Here is a 15,267-nt window from a genome sequence, read left to right as displayed (position 1 = left end):
AGTTTTACAGAAGATCAGTTAGCTGTTGTCTGCTCTTTGGAGACAGCTCTGGTTGATATCAAGCTAAGGTTGTAAATCTAGATCTTGACAGAAAGGATGTGTTCACCTCCATGACCCAATTTTACGACCCACCTTTCCTGTGAGTTTGTCTTCCTGGTCACCTCCAGATCCGACCCACAGCCTATGAGATGTTAGGACTTAAAGTGAACTTACATGGGGGAAGAGGTGTAAGCTTTTATGGGGCGTTGTAAAGTCGCTCGTATGGGACAGTGATCATTGTCGTGGTGAACTTATCTTCAACTTAGGTTTATGACTGACAAAAGGGGACCCCCTGCTATTTCCTTTCTGTTTTCTCCTGACTCTCAGGTTTAACCATTACCAAATAAGGTAAACTAAATATCAGTTGAGCTGACCCCATTGGTGCAGAGTTAGGGAAGGACATGATTTTATGGGATCTCAAGATAGGATAAAAGGTGTTTACAAAAGAATGGGATGTTGTTCTCTGGCTGTGAGGCCAGGCAACCACAGAGATCTCTGTTTGTGTGACCCAGAATTTGCTTCTTTACTGTTAGAATAAATTGTAATTTTGAGACCAGATATTGTCAACTTCTTCTTAATCAAAGAACCGGGGAAGATGAATGAAAGGATCCAGAAGATTTTTATGTCCCTAACAATTTGGTGTTTCCGCCCGGTTTGAAGAAGTGAGGGTCTAACAACATCCTGCCTGACTGAGTGACTACTGGCTAGCCAACAACAAACAAGGTAAGCAGAAACCTGTTTAATCAAATTCTGCATATTGGACACTCTAAATTAAGTAGTCACTGTGACTGGTATGGTGTTTTAAAGTTAAAATTGTATGAGGCAAATTGTGAGTCCACATAATTGAAGAATTATTCAAAAATTAAAATAAAATATTAAAATAAAAAGAGTAACACATAAAAAATTTAAGAAAGTCATTGGGTTTTGCAGCCCCGACTATGTTTGGACGCGAGCATAGATAAGCTCGGTTGAGAGCCCGAGGGAATTTGATGACCCCTGAAAAGAAAGAATGGATTGGCAGTAATAGAATCAAAGTGTGTTAAATGAATGAAAAAGTGAAAAACTTGATGTAAAGATTGGGCGTAACCAGAATAAAAGCGGATTGGCAAAAATAACGATTGATTGGCAATAAGTTTAAAATGTTTTAAAACATTGGCAGTAAGTTTCAAATATAGGCCTAGGTAAATTGAGAAAGCGCTGTATTGTTAAGGAAAAGATAAACCGGTGATTTGTTGTCTTGTCTTGTCGTGGTTGTTTTATGTACTCCGCGCTGTCGGAGAATTGTTGTGTTTGAAACTGATTCTGCGCTGGCAGAGAAGTGAGTTTGTACAGAGTGTTTGTTGTAAGTTGAATGTGTGACATGTATGTGTGAAAGTGTGACTGTGTTGTCAGAGTCACAGTGAGGGATAGAAGAAGGGACATATAGGAAGTTAAATTTTAATATAGCAGGTACATAGGAAGGAATTTTGTGGCAATTATGTCTAAGTGGAAGACAATTGATGAACAGATGAGTAAGATGTTAAGCCGTTGTCATGGACATGCAGGTCCGGACAACAAGCAGAAGGCAGCTGCTGAGCTGCAAGCAGTGGTGTGTGCAGCTGTGACTGAGCAGGAAGTTAAGGGATATGATAGGAAGCCGCTGAAGAGTGTAATCGTAACAGCGGAGAACAAATATAAGATGGAACGAGATGAGTTGGAAGCACAGAGTAAGACAGCAGGAGTATTCCAGAGAAATAAATTCAAGAAAGCAGCACAAGTAGCAGAAGGAAAGAGGCAAGCTTTGTATCAGGCATATTTGTGCTGTCTTGATGAGGACTGCAGGGAGTCCGATAGCAGAACAGACATCAAACAGGAAGTGGAGAGCGAGGGAACTCAGGAGGTGGATCCTGGGATGTACCCTATAATAAATATCACAGATGGGAGGGTACAAGTAACAGGTAAACAGACAGGCCAAACCCTTTTAGGCCCAGCCCAAAGGCCTTGTCGTAACTCCCAGGCCTCACAAATGCAGCATTCATCCACCCCCCTTCCTCAAGATGCATTTGCATGGAGAAGTCTTCAGGAGGCAGGACCCCCAACACCAATTACACCTCAACATTTTGGACACACCACAAGGGCTAGCTCCCCAGCTCTTTCTTGTGGATCATATACCCCTCTGCCCCAGACCTCATCCACTAAAAGGAAAATAGGAAAAGGAAGGCAGGTAGTGGTGACTGTTCAGGTAGCAGGAGAGATGGTAGATACAGATGATGGTGATAATGATGAGATAGAAAATGAAAAGGATTCTAGCTGTACCAACATAACTGATCTGCTGCAACAGATAGGTCAAAGCATAGTAGAATTGCAACGCCAGATGAGTGAGTCTGATCTGCCATGGCGACATACTATGACACTTAGGTCTCACGCACAGCAAGATAAACCAACTAAACCGACTGAATCAGCGTTCCAGTTTCCATTAGTGCAGGCAGGCTCATTTCTGTGCTATAAGTCATATTCAGTAGGAGATGTAAACTCCCTGGTGGAGAAAATGCCACCCCCTAGAGAGGGTGGAGGTTTGTGGATGGACAAGTTGGCTGAAATGACAGCTGGCCAGACATTAGCTTTAGGAGATTTCAGGGCTGTTGCCTCCAGGATGATGTCACGTAGTGAGCTCCATGAGATAGAGACACAGTCAGGTACAATGGGGCGTGGTGATGATGAAAGATTTACTACATATAGTACCTGTATAGGTTTTGCTATGCGTGATCTGTTTCCATTGCCAGTATCCACAGGTCCTCCTAAGTACACATGGGACCCAGCAGTGTCCCCTAGGGATCATTTGGTGAAGTGTAGAGAGGATTGGACAAGGAAAACAGGTATGAATCCCACTCAGCAGAGTGTCCAACAGCAGTGGTTTAGAAAGGCAGTAGAGGAGGGCCTCCCAGTCTCAGTCCAACAAGCTTTAAATAATAACCCAGATCTCCCTGGAAGTGTTTCCAATGTGTGGGAGCGACATGTTACACATCACATGGAACGACACAAAACAAAAACAGACCAAGAAAATGCTGATATAAAAGGGCTTCATGTTCAGTTACTAAAATTACAAGTGGGGCAGGCTCGTAAAGACGCCACTGACCAGAGAAAGAGTAAGAAAGATACCCCAGCAGTTCAGATGGTAGCGCAACCTCAGCCCGCTCCTCAGCCACAGCCCCCATTTGCGGGTAACTCTGACCTTTATCTGACCCCACTTTGGGTCCCCCAACCTCCTTATCGTGGAGGGTGGGGCCAGAATCATAGAGGAGGAAACTGGAGGGGACAGGGTGGCCGAAGGGGAGGGGGGCATGGAAGGGGCGGATACAGCGGTAAGAGTGGGGGTGACTGCTTTTATTGTGGAAAACCTGGTCACTGGGAGAAAGACTGTCCGTACAGAAGGAAACCCCTACACCATCCATATAGGGGCGCCCTGGTATCCACCACAGGGAAATGGAAGCCAAGGTCCTCAGCAGCATGGACCTCCACCACCAGGACACTACCCCTCTCAGCCATGGGGTGGTGAGGGACCTTACTCAGTATGAAGGTCAGCACAGAGAGGCCTAAGTGTGGGCGTGTTGGCAGAACCCACACTGCAGGTGCAGGTCAATAATTCTGATCTGCCTTTCCTGGTTGTTACTGGGGCAACATACTCCACTTGAAGACATCTTCTATCATCAACTACATTGTCACACACCATTCTGTTGGCTGGCTTCTCCAGGGAAATTCAACATCTGGCATTTACAGATCCTGTGAAGACTGAGTTAGCAGGCCAGCAACACAGACATTGTTTTATTTATTCTGTCTCATTACCAGTGAATCTGATGGGGAGGGATCTCCGGATCAAGACTGGTGCATCCATCTTGTGTTCTTCAGATGGACTGACAGTAACTTTTCCAAATGGAATAACAATTGCCTGTTCCAAAACTGTGGGAATGTATGGACAATGGCATATGATGCCACTTACTCATCAGATGACGTGTGCAGACATCTACTGGGCAGAACTATTGCCTAAACCTCTCACAAAGGAGAAACCTCTTGAGTCTGTTTCACCTGTGGAAGTTCTGGATCATGTCTCTCCGACCTTATGGCTTGCCCGCTGACCCTCTCCATGTTACCCTTTTCTATGATAGAGATGAGGATCTTTTTTATCAGGAGAGATTCACGTCTTACTTAGAAGGGCAAAGTTGGCCCATAAAAGTTGATAAGTTGTTTGTGGCTGAGGAATGAGTAGTAGCTGATGTATAGTTTACACCAGAATAGTTTAAGTGGCTCAAAATGTGTGCCACGTGTTTTCATTAGCCATTCATCCAAAACATCAAGCTATAGAATTAGGCTCCATGTTTAAGACATGTAAAGCTACTTCTGATAGGCGGCTATCACAGCGGATAGGTGTTCAGCATTCTTCATCCTTAAAGTGTATTAGATTACCATTCACACAGTAGATGATTCCATGTTTTGTTTTTTTTTTTTTTTTTTAACACAGACAGATAGACAGATGGTATAGCAGGCAAATGACTGCTAATAAGGCTCTGGAGTTTCATTTTTAGATGTAAGTTTTTGTGTCACTGTACTCGTCTCTTTTGGAGTCTCAACTTCCACACTGATCTGGCTCTTCTAGTATCCATATAATATATATGTAATTACAGGTAGCAGAGCAGTCATTTATTGACTTGAAGGAGTCTCTGGCATGTGCTGTTGGCTTAGCCCTCCTAGACTACTTAGTTTATTTTACTTGATGTTTCTGAAACAGATGAAGATGTGCATGGTGTTCTGTTTCAGAAAAAAGGGGGGGTAATAGACAGGTGTCAATCTGAGTTTTAACTTGGTTGGACTAGGATGCACCAGACATGCAGCAGGAATGATTAAAATGGTGCAGATAATAGCTCATAGTGATGGGTTATCTGTTGATACTGCTGATAACACACAGGTTAGTAGCATATGTCACCTCCCAAGCGTTCACTCTGACATCACTTAGATAAAGGAGGTTGAGAGAACTTTTGGAAACGTAATCTTACAAAAATCACATAAAGACAGGTCTTTAGCCTCTCCCAGGAGAAGATGGTCCGGGTGTAGAGGGGGCAGAGTCAAGAGATAGAATCAAGATGTATGTGATGTATTCCCCAGAAGGGAAGCCAGTGCTTCCACCACGGCTCAGGAAGAGCGTCTTAAATGAGGTGCATGGGCCTGGATTGTGGGAAATAAATGTTGAGGAATTTGACACATTGGTGGCATCCATGTATGGCAGGGATTGACCAAGAATTGAGTAAAAGAGTGTAAAATATGTATGAGTATAATTCCAAACACATAGTGAAGTCAGACATGGGAAGTTTTCCACTCCCAGTTGTACATGGACAGGAAATAGTTATTGATTATACAGACATGATAGAGAAACACCAGGAATGTCAGTACCTCCTGATGGCAGTAGATTTGTTTATATGGTGGCCAGAAGTGTGGCCTGAAGAGAAAAAAGGTGTGTGTTGAAGAGAAAAAGTGTTTTATCTGATAATGGGTTTCACTTCAAGAGTGCAGACCTAGAAAAGGTGGAGCAGGCTTTGGGCCTAAGACACAGGTATGGTGTAGTATATCACCCACAGTCACAGGGAAAAGTGGAAAGGATGAACCAAAATTAGAAACAAAAATTGGCTAAAATCTGTGCACAGACCAAATTTATATGGGTTCAAGTGTTTTTATTGTATTAACGTGTATATGATGTTCAGTGAATAACGCCACATAATTCACATAATATGAGTTTTTTACAGGCTGACAGCCTCTTGGAATGAATTTTAAGCTTTGGTGTGAGTATGTATATCACAGGTGAAAGGAGAAACTGAGAGACCAGATGAGGACATGCCACACACTGAGGGGGTCCTCATGAAGGTGATAAAGAAGAAGTGGTCGGAGCCTAGGTGGACAGGCCCTTACCAGGTGGTGGAGCGCACCTCCCATGCGGAGCGGCTGAAAGGGAAAGGAGGCCCCTGGTATCATTGGAGCTAGTGCACCCCGGCCTTGGAGCCAGGGCAGATGCTGGCCGATATTCAGATGGAGCAGGACAAGGAGAAAATACAAGGGGCAGAATAATCCCCTAAACGCAGGAGTGTGACCAGTAGGTAGTCTACCCTACTGGTTGAAGAGGACGAGACGTGAATTACAGCCGACACGAGTGAGCAGTTGTCAAGAGGAAGGTTTGAAACTTCAGGAGCAGAGGTTTTGGTTCCTGTTATCAAGAAGACCTCGACTGTCAAGATGGAACTGTGGGGAAAATGGAGAGTGTTGGGTGGTTTTATTTTGTTATTTGTAACTGTTGTAATTCTGAGTTTATATGTGTGTGAAAAGAGAAGTGATTTGTTTTTTTCCTCAGGGTCCAGCATACGTAGGGTGAGGAGAGCACCAGGGACAGGAGGAGATGCATGTGTGAGAAAAGAAAGGGGTATAGAGTTAGACTATTATAAGGGTGCAGAGTCCTCTTATATTTTTGATCTGTGTGCAGTAATCAACTGCGGAGGACATAATGCATCGTGGAGAGAGTATAATGTCTATGTTTGTGGGTTAGGATGGCCAGGGGCCTGGAGATGGTGTTCCTCATGGGAACATGTATGGCAGGCAACAAATTGGGCACCTAGAACAGCTAAAACAACCTCAGATGGGCGGATCTTGTTAAGTGGGTTTTTCCGTATACAAAGGGATTGGAGCCACACACAGAATCCCATTATGCTATCAATTATTGGCTTGGAGCAAAACCCTTATGTTAAACCTTCTGGAGTGCCTGGCCAATGTTGGGACTCCAAATCTGATGATTTTTATATTGTCGTAGGAGTAGACGTGTCCGGTAGGGATCCTGTAGGATTGATTAAGATTAATTTGCTTGATAAACCGGCACTGATTAATCCATTGCCAACTCCCCCTCCTCAGAAGGACATCGTAGTTCATGATTACACTATGTTTACCCCATTTGATGTATTAGCATTGTCTACTGGTTATGAGGATGATAATATTTGGCTCAGATGGATGGTGAAACAGGTGAGGGAGCAAAATATGTCAGATTGTGTTGCCTGTGCATCAGCGCGACCCCACTTGTACACTGAACCCGCCCCATTGTATCCAGATGATGCATGGGGATTTGGTTGTATTATGGCCATGACTCGTGAAGTCTCTCCATCAAATCGTACCACGTTGTCTTCTTTATTCCCACCAATTAGTGAGCAAACTAAAACTGGACCCTTCAGGCCGTGGAAGGGTACTGGTAATTACACATGTTTCAACATGACAGGCACAGGACCGGTTAATTATGGAAATATTGATGTATCATGGTGTGAGACGGTGTTGCAACGTAATACCTCGGTTTTAGGATCAAAGGCTAGAGCAGATTTATATTATTACTGTGGGGGGCCTCATTTGTTTGTTTCTTTACGAGTAGACGGAAGGGGTTTATGTTCTATGGTCAGATTGATGTCTCCATTGCAGATAGTAGGTGAGAAAGCTACCAGGGCACCATCCCAACAACAAGTAAATGCGGCGCTGACTCGCAGACGGCGGCGACATGTCATCACAAAGCGTTACGCAAGCCACTTTGATTTATCCTTAGGCAGTCCCACCTACATAGATGCAATAGGGGTTCCAAGAGGCGTTCCAGATGAATTTAAATTGGCTGATCAGGTTGCAGCAGGGTTTGAGAACATTCCTATTCTCTCTGCTCTTTTTCCAGTGACTCCTAATAAAAATGTTGACAGAATTAATTATGTGCATTATAATGTTCTTAGGTTAGCTAATTTAACCAGGGATGCTGTAGAAGGTCTTTCTGAACAGCTGGCCCCTACCTCTCTGATGTCAGTACAGAATAGGATGGCTTTGGATATGTTATTAGCAGAAAAAGGAGGGGTATGTGCTATGTTTGGTGAAATGTGCTGTACATTTATTCCTAACAACACTGCCCCGGATGGTAAGGTGACAAGAGCATTAGAAGGCCTCAGAACCCTGTCTCAGGAGATGCATGAGCATTCAGGAGTTGATAACCCTTTAGATGGCTGGCTGAATAAGTGGTTTGGTCCCTGGAAAGCTTTAATTATTTCTGTAATGACTTCTCTTACAGTTTTTATAGCTATTTTGATTACATGTGGATGTTGTTGCATACCTTGCATGCGTAGTTTGTGTAATAGATTAATTGTATCAGCTGTTGAGAAGAAGGATATAGGTGTATATCATCCATATCAAATGCCTTTGTTAGCAGCAGAGGTGCCTGAGGGAGATGAGGATGAGGAGGCTCCGTTGTGAGCTCTTAAATGAGCTCAAAAGGGGGAACTGTTAGGTGAAAGATTTTATTTTGTATAATGTTGTTATGTGGTGTGGGTCCACATATCTAGAAGTGTGTCCCTAATATGAAGTTTTCATTTCTGTATGCATATTACTGTAATGTGTTTTATAAGTACTTATGTGTGAAGTAAGTTTTACAGAAGATCAGTTAGCTGTTGTCTGCTCTTTGGAGACAGCTCTGGTTGATATCAAGCTAAGGTTGTAAATCTAGATCTTGACAGAAAGGATGTGTTCACCTCCATGACCCAATTTTACGACCCACCTTTCCTGTGAGTTTGTCTTCCTGGTCACCTCCAGATCCGACCCACAGCCTATGAGATGTTAGGACTTAAAGTGAACTTACATGGGGGAAGAGGTGTAAGCTTTTATGGGGCGTTGTAAAGTCGCTCGTATGGGACAGTGATCATTGTCGTGGTGAACTTATCTTCAACTTAGGTTTATGACTGACAAAAGGGGACCCCCTGCTATTTCCTTTCTGTTTTCTCCTGACTCTCAGGTTTAACCATTACCAAATAAGGTAAACTAAATATCAGTTGAGCTGACCCCATTGGTGCAGAGTTAGGGAAGGACATGATTTTATGGGATCTCAAGATAGGATAAAAGGTGTTTACAAAAGAATGGGATGTTGTTCTCTGGCTGTGAGGCCAGGCAACCACAGAGATCTCTGTTTGTGTGACCCAGAATTTGCTTCTTTACTGTTAGAATAAATTGTAATTTTGAGACCAGATATTGTCAACTTCTTCTTAATCAAAGAACCGGGGAAGATGAATGAAAGGATCCAGAAGATTTTTATGTCCCTAACACTTCATAGCAGCCTTCCAGATGAAAGGTAAGCGGTTCGCCTGTTAATATGGCCGACGACGGTAAGCACAGACACGTGTGTTTCTTTCCAGTGGAAAATTCACTTGTCTTACCGACGTAACTGCTCTCCTTCGTTCCGTAACACGACTCCGGACCTTCAGTGGAATGTGCTCCACTCTTTCTTTTCCTTTTTGCAGGTAACCTCCAGGGTTTTTGTCCCGGTTTTCTGTCTCTTTGCTAGCACACAGCCGCCCTCGTTTCTCTGGCTGAGATGGGAAAGAACGGAGGAACTAACGCCCGCCCTTCATCTCCGTGGCGACGCGTTGAACGTGACCTGCGTGCCCTCTGATTGACTGCTGAAGCTGCGTATCCTCACGTGAGACTACGTGAACTATGTGGTGCGTTCAATTGCAATGGGAAAACTAAAAATCAGCTGATTGAACAAATAAAATACAGAAAATTAACAGTCTGTCTTTTCTTTTAGTGAACTCAGTTAACTACTATTTTATTAATAACAGGTCTTTTTATACCTGGCTACACACTTCTCTCCAGACTCCATTGTGGTTCAGCTCTAGTCTGGTCTTTCCAAGTGTTTATCACAGCATCAACATCATCGTAGAAATGGCATCCAGACTGGATGATTCCACAGCTACCATTCACATCCTGTGTCAGTGTTCAGTGTTCTCTTTGTGTCAATATGGTGCTTTTAGAAAGCTCAGACTTGCACAGCTTCCAACGTACACATTATGGACTTTCCACCAGACAGTGACTATGAGTGACAGACCAACAAAGGAATCGGCAGCTCAAACTCTTCCTGTCTGTCTCTGTAGTGGCGATTTTACCAGCCTTCAGCCACTCGGTTGGGTGCAGGGGATGTTGTTTTCCTAGGCGCTGTTATTTCCAAAATGAATCGTTTGATGCATCATAATCTTTGGGTGAATGACTACAAAACAAAAAAAAACTTGTCAGTGGTAAAAACCGTACGACCTCCCAGCTCCCATACCTGTCTGATCTGCCCACCTGAATCACCTGTGTTAATTTAAGCCTTACCCACCAACCCTAACCTGCCATCTAGCGACAAACAAAGGCAATTACACCTTGACTTCATGGCTCCTACAGTCTCTGATTGGACAAACACTTTCACTTTGGGCTGTCTGCTCGGGCAGTTTAAAGCAGACCAACACGGCCGTTCCTTTGGAAACTTTCTTTTCTCTCTCGAAAACACTTCAGTGAAATGTGATGTCTGAGCTCACATATAACTCCTTCACTTCCTGAATCTGATATTATTTTGGTCAGTAGAGACATTTTTATTTAATTATATTATACTAATTATATAAAATTATAACCAGGATATTAGAAACTTAATTTACCTGAACAAGTGAGTTCCAAGACTGACGTGGTCATAAATTGTGACGCTGTCACACATCCCTTCATTGTAGATTTAGACTAAACACAGGAAGGTATGAGCTCCCACACAGGTCATTCTGAGGACTGATGTTCGTTTCCTGCTGAAACTGGGCAGCCACAGTCCAGCTGTTGACATATTACAACTGTCGTCTTCAGGGTCCAGTTAGAGTATCCACCCAGTTCTCTCCAGACTCCATTGTGTTTCAGCTCTAGTCTACCAGAACAACGGATGCTTATGTTTAAGGCAAAAGTTGTGACAGAAACAAGTTCTCCTTCAAAGACTGAGGAGTAAAGTTCATGACAGTCAGCACTTCTATGACCTTGTTCGAGTTTTGCAGCGTGTTTTCGCGTGTGCTCTGAACGCGTGGGTTCAAATCCCTTCCTCGTCGTGCTGTGTTTTAAGTTCAACAGTGAAAACTATGGACAGAGACAAAGAGGGGGAGCACTAGTGGAGTTTAGGGGGGCGGGCGATCGTGGAAAGAGGAAACTCGTGCTGTGATATGGCAACCATCTGTCACTCAAAACGAGTGAGTTGTAATAAAAATTCATCCCCCCTACAATTGACACTAGAAGAGAACCTATCATTTAAGACCAGAATGTTTTTTTGTACCAGGCTGTAAACATGTTCATTTCTGCTGTGAAGTTGGACATTTTAACATGGGAGTCTGTGGGTAATAACACACGTGAATTACAAGTTTTGACACGTGTGGTAAACATTCCAACTTAAGACTAGTGGTTAAGACCTTCAAAACTCAGTGTGTAACATTGTTGGAAAAAACAGTTTGCTTTGGCATGTTTGTAGAGAAGATTGAAGCAAGGCGTCTGGACTTGTAGAGTTTTCTCTAAGAGGTTTCTCTGCTCATCCAAGCAGCTTCATCAGTTCTAACTGTTGGTGGGAAACATGGTTTATATGTGGTTTACAGACCTATGTGGGTGGGTCTGGGTAAAACTCACAAACAATAGCACTAAATGTTTCCATAGTTACCTGTGATGTTCTGGCTAACGACTATGAAACTGCCGGAGGGGGACTGGTTGACAGCCCTTTGTTCTTACTGTGAGTATGTGCAAACTTCCTGGGAATGGATGGAATCACTGCATTGTATGTGGTAGAAAGATGGTGTCTGAGGCCACCACCTCTGTTAAGGGAAGGTTTTTCCAGCTTAACATAGATGCTTCCTTAACTCCTCTTTCATACCACCTTTCCTCCCTGTCTAAAATGTGAACATTGTTGTCCTCAAAGGAGTGTCCTTTGTCTTTGAGGTGGAGGTGAACAGCTGAGTCTTGTCCTGAGGAGGTGGCTCTCCTGTGCTGAGCCATTCTTCTGTGGAGTGGTTGTTTAGTTTCTCCAATGTACAGATCAGAGCATTCCTCATTGCACTGGACTGCATATATCACATTGCTGTGTTTCTCCCTGGGAGTTTTATCCTTTGGCTGTACCAGTTTCTTTCTCAGGATTGTCCTCCAGTGGAGACTGCAACCTTAACACAGTGCCTTGGACGAAAAGCACTTGCAGAATGAAAGGCAGCATTCCAGAATGAAATTCAAAATTCCGGAATGAAAGGCAGAAATCCAGAATAAGTGGCAGCATTCCAGGATATAGACATCAGTATTCCGGAATGATAGGCAGAATTCCCGAATAACACTCTGTATAGTGGAACAGAAGTCAGCAAGACATCATTCTGGAATGAAAAGCAATTCAATTCAATTCAATTCAGTTTTATTTATATAGCGCATATTACAATCAGACATTGTCTCAAAGCGCTTCACAGGAACCCCCCTAAGAGCACTGTGGCAAGGAAAAACTCCCTTTAAGAGGAAGAAACCTTGAGCAGGACCCGTCAACTTAAGGGGGAACCAGTCCTGCTGCTAGTCAGAGAGGATGAGGGAGAGAGAGAGAGAGAGAGAGAGAGAGAGGATGAAGGAGAAAGAGAGAGAGAGAGAGAGGAGCAAACATGATACAAACATGATACAGTACAGAGCAAACATGACAGCAAGATGAAACAGTGATATATTGTAATGATATCTATATATATCGTCGGTCCATAAGTAGGAATAGTAATTTGATAGTAAAGATGAGCAGCAGGGGCTAGTGAAGTCGATGAGCACAGGAGAGACTGCAGGTCAGTATGCAGGTCTTGAGACCTGCAAAGAGAGAGAGCGAGAGCGAGGCACAGAACTACAAGGAAGACAGTTAACACAGATTATGAGACGATATTACCCAGTATGATCCAGACTAAGGAGAGTGGAGGAGAGGTCAGAGGGTGTTCAGAGGATCGTGTTTGTGCCCCCCGACAACGTAGAGCAAGAGAGACTTCACGGGCCGGACTGCAGGTCATCATCCAGGTCTTGAGACCAGTGTGAGCCAGACTAAGGAGAGAAAAGGAGAGGTTAGAGGGTGAGAGGGAAACTGCTCAGTGGATCATGTTTGTGCCCCCCGACAACGTAGGCCTAGAGCAGCATAGCTGTGCTACACACTAGGTCTAAGGCTAACTGTACGCCTTACTAAACAGAAACGTTTTAAGTCTAGTCTTAAAGGTGGAGGCAGTGTCTGCCTCTCGGACCCAGATTGGTAACTGGTTCCATAATAGCGGTGCCTGATAGCTGAAAGCTCGTCCTCCCATTCTACTTCTATGAATCCTAGGAACTACTAGTAAACCTGCACTCAGAGATCTGAGTGTCCTATTAGGAACATATGGTACAATCAGGTCCTGCAGATACAATGGAGCAAGTCCATGAAGAGCCTTGTAGGTTAGAAGAAGGATCTTGAAGTGTATTCTTGAGTCCACTGGGAGCCAGTGAAGAGACGCTAGGACAGGAGAGATATGATCCCTTTGGCTGCTTCCTGTCAGAACTCTAGCTGCTGCGTTCTGGATCAGCTGCAGACTGTTGATGGAGTAATGTGGACATCCTGACAATAAAGAGTTGCAGTAGTCCAGTCTTGAAGTGACAAAAGCATGGATGAGCTTTTCAGCATCACTCTGAGAGAGGATGCTCCTGATCTTAGTAATATTACGCAGGTGAAAGAAAGCGGTCCTGGAGACCTGCTTAATATGAGAGACAAACGACATGTCTTGATCAAAGATAACTCCAAGGTTCCTCACAGTCGTACTGGAGGCCAGAGTAATTCCATCCAGGGAGAAAGTATTATCTGATAAACTAGTTCTGAGATGTTTCGGTCCAAAAACAATGACCTCAGTCTTGTCCGAGTTTAATAGTAAAAAGTTGGAGGACATCCAGTCCTTTATGTCCTTTAGACACGCCTGTAGTCTGACTAGCGGCTCCGTTTCTTCAGGCTTCATGGATAAATACAGCTGGGTATCATCAGCATAACAATGAAAGTTTATGCCGTGCTTCTGGATGATGTATCCTAGAGGGAGCATGTAGAGGGTGAACAGGATCGGTCCGAGCACAGAACCCTGTGGAACACCGTGGTTAACCCTTGTACCTGTGGAAGACACATCGTTAGTGTGAACAAAATGAAATCTGTCAGATAAATATGATTTAAACCAGCGCAGTGCTGTTCCTGTAATCCTGATCTCGTGTTCCAATCTGTGTAGCAGGATGCGATGGTCTACGGTGTCGAAGGCAGCACTGAGATCCAGTAGAACGAGTACAGAGACGAGACCCCGGTCCGATGCCATGAGGAGGTCATTGGTGACTTTAAGCAGTGCTGTTTCTGTGCTGTGATGGGCTCTGAAACCAGACTGGAAAGCATCAAACAGACTGTTACTACACAGGTGGTCGTTTAGCTGACTTACAACAGCTCTTTCAAGTAGTTTGGAGATAAAGGTGAGGTTGGAGATCGGTCTGTAGTTTCCTAGGACGTCCGGGTCCAGTGAAGGTTTTTTAAGTATCGGAATGATCACAGCAGTTTTAAAAGCCTGTGGTACATATCCTGTTTCCAGAGACAAGTTGATCTGTCCTAATATAGAGTCTCCGATCAGAGGAATAGCATCCTTGAGGAGCTGTGAAGGGATCGGATCCAGAAGACAGGTAGTAGGTTTAGACTTGCTGATGCTGGTGGTCAGCTCAGGGAGGCCGATGCATCCCAGAATGGAAGAAAGCATTCCCAAATGAAAGGCAGAAATCTAGAATGAGAGCATCCTGGAATAGACATCCATCCACCCACTCCATAATGATAGGAAGGATTCCGGAATGGTAGACAAAATTCTGGGATTAAACCCCTAACCCGACAGTGGCCTGTGATGTCATGGAAGCGTGTGTTCCAAAATGGAAGGCAACATTCCAGGACAAAAGTCAGCATAACAGAATGAAAAGCAGATTTGCGGAATGAAAGACACCATTCCAGAATGAAAAGCATTCCCTAATGAACGTCAAAATTTTGCAATGAAATGCAGAAGTCCAGAATAAGCGGTAGCATTCCAGTATAGACATCAGTATTCCGGAATGATAGGCAGAATTCCAGAATAACAGTCAAGTTAGTCAATAGGGCCGGTTAGCTCAATCCCCATACGGCCAATCTGTGTTTTCATTGTTGAAGCGTGGACATGCCTGTTTCACTTACTGTGTGCTGGTTGGTACATTGGACTCAAGGATTGGTTTTTGAAGACACTCCTCCAAGTGGTGTCTTCAGTTCTGCTACTATTCTGGTTGGGAATCTGAGTTATATGTGTTTAGGATCTCTGTGGGTGGATCTTGAAGGAACTCAGACTTTTAATCTGAGGGCCCAGGGTTCAAGTC

At 43.9% G+C, this 15,267-nt stretch overlaps 1 protein-coding gene across 1 annotated transcript in view; it reads right to left on the bottom strand.

The window, feature by feature from the left end:
• The window catches only part of LOC114429875 (uncharacterized), a 108,010-nt gene that overhangs the window by 24,511 nt on the left and 68,232 nt on the right, over positions 1 to 15,267 (bottom strand). The window lies entirely within an intron of this gene.

This window comes from Parambassis ranga, unplaced genomic scaffold (genome assembly GCF_900634625.1).
Source record: "Parambassis ranga unplaced genomic scaffold, fParRan2.1 scaffold_21_arrow_ctg1, whole genome shotgun sequence".
Classification (NCBI taxonomy): Eukaryota; Metazoa; Chordata; class Actinopteri; family Ambassidae; genus Parambassis; species Parambassis ranga.
Note: the sequence above shows the minus strand (reverse complement) of the source record. Positions and strands in the feature narration are given on the sequence as shown.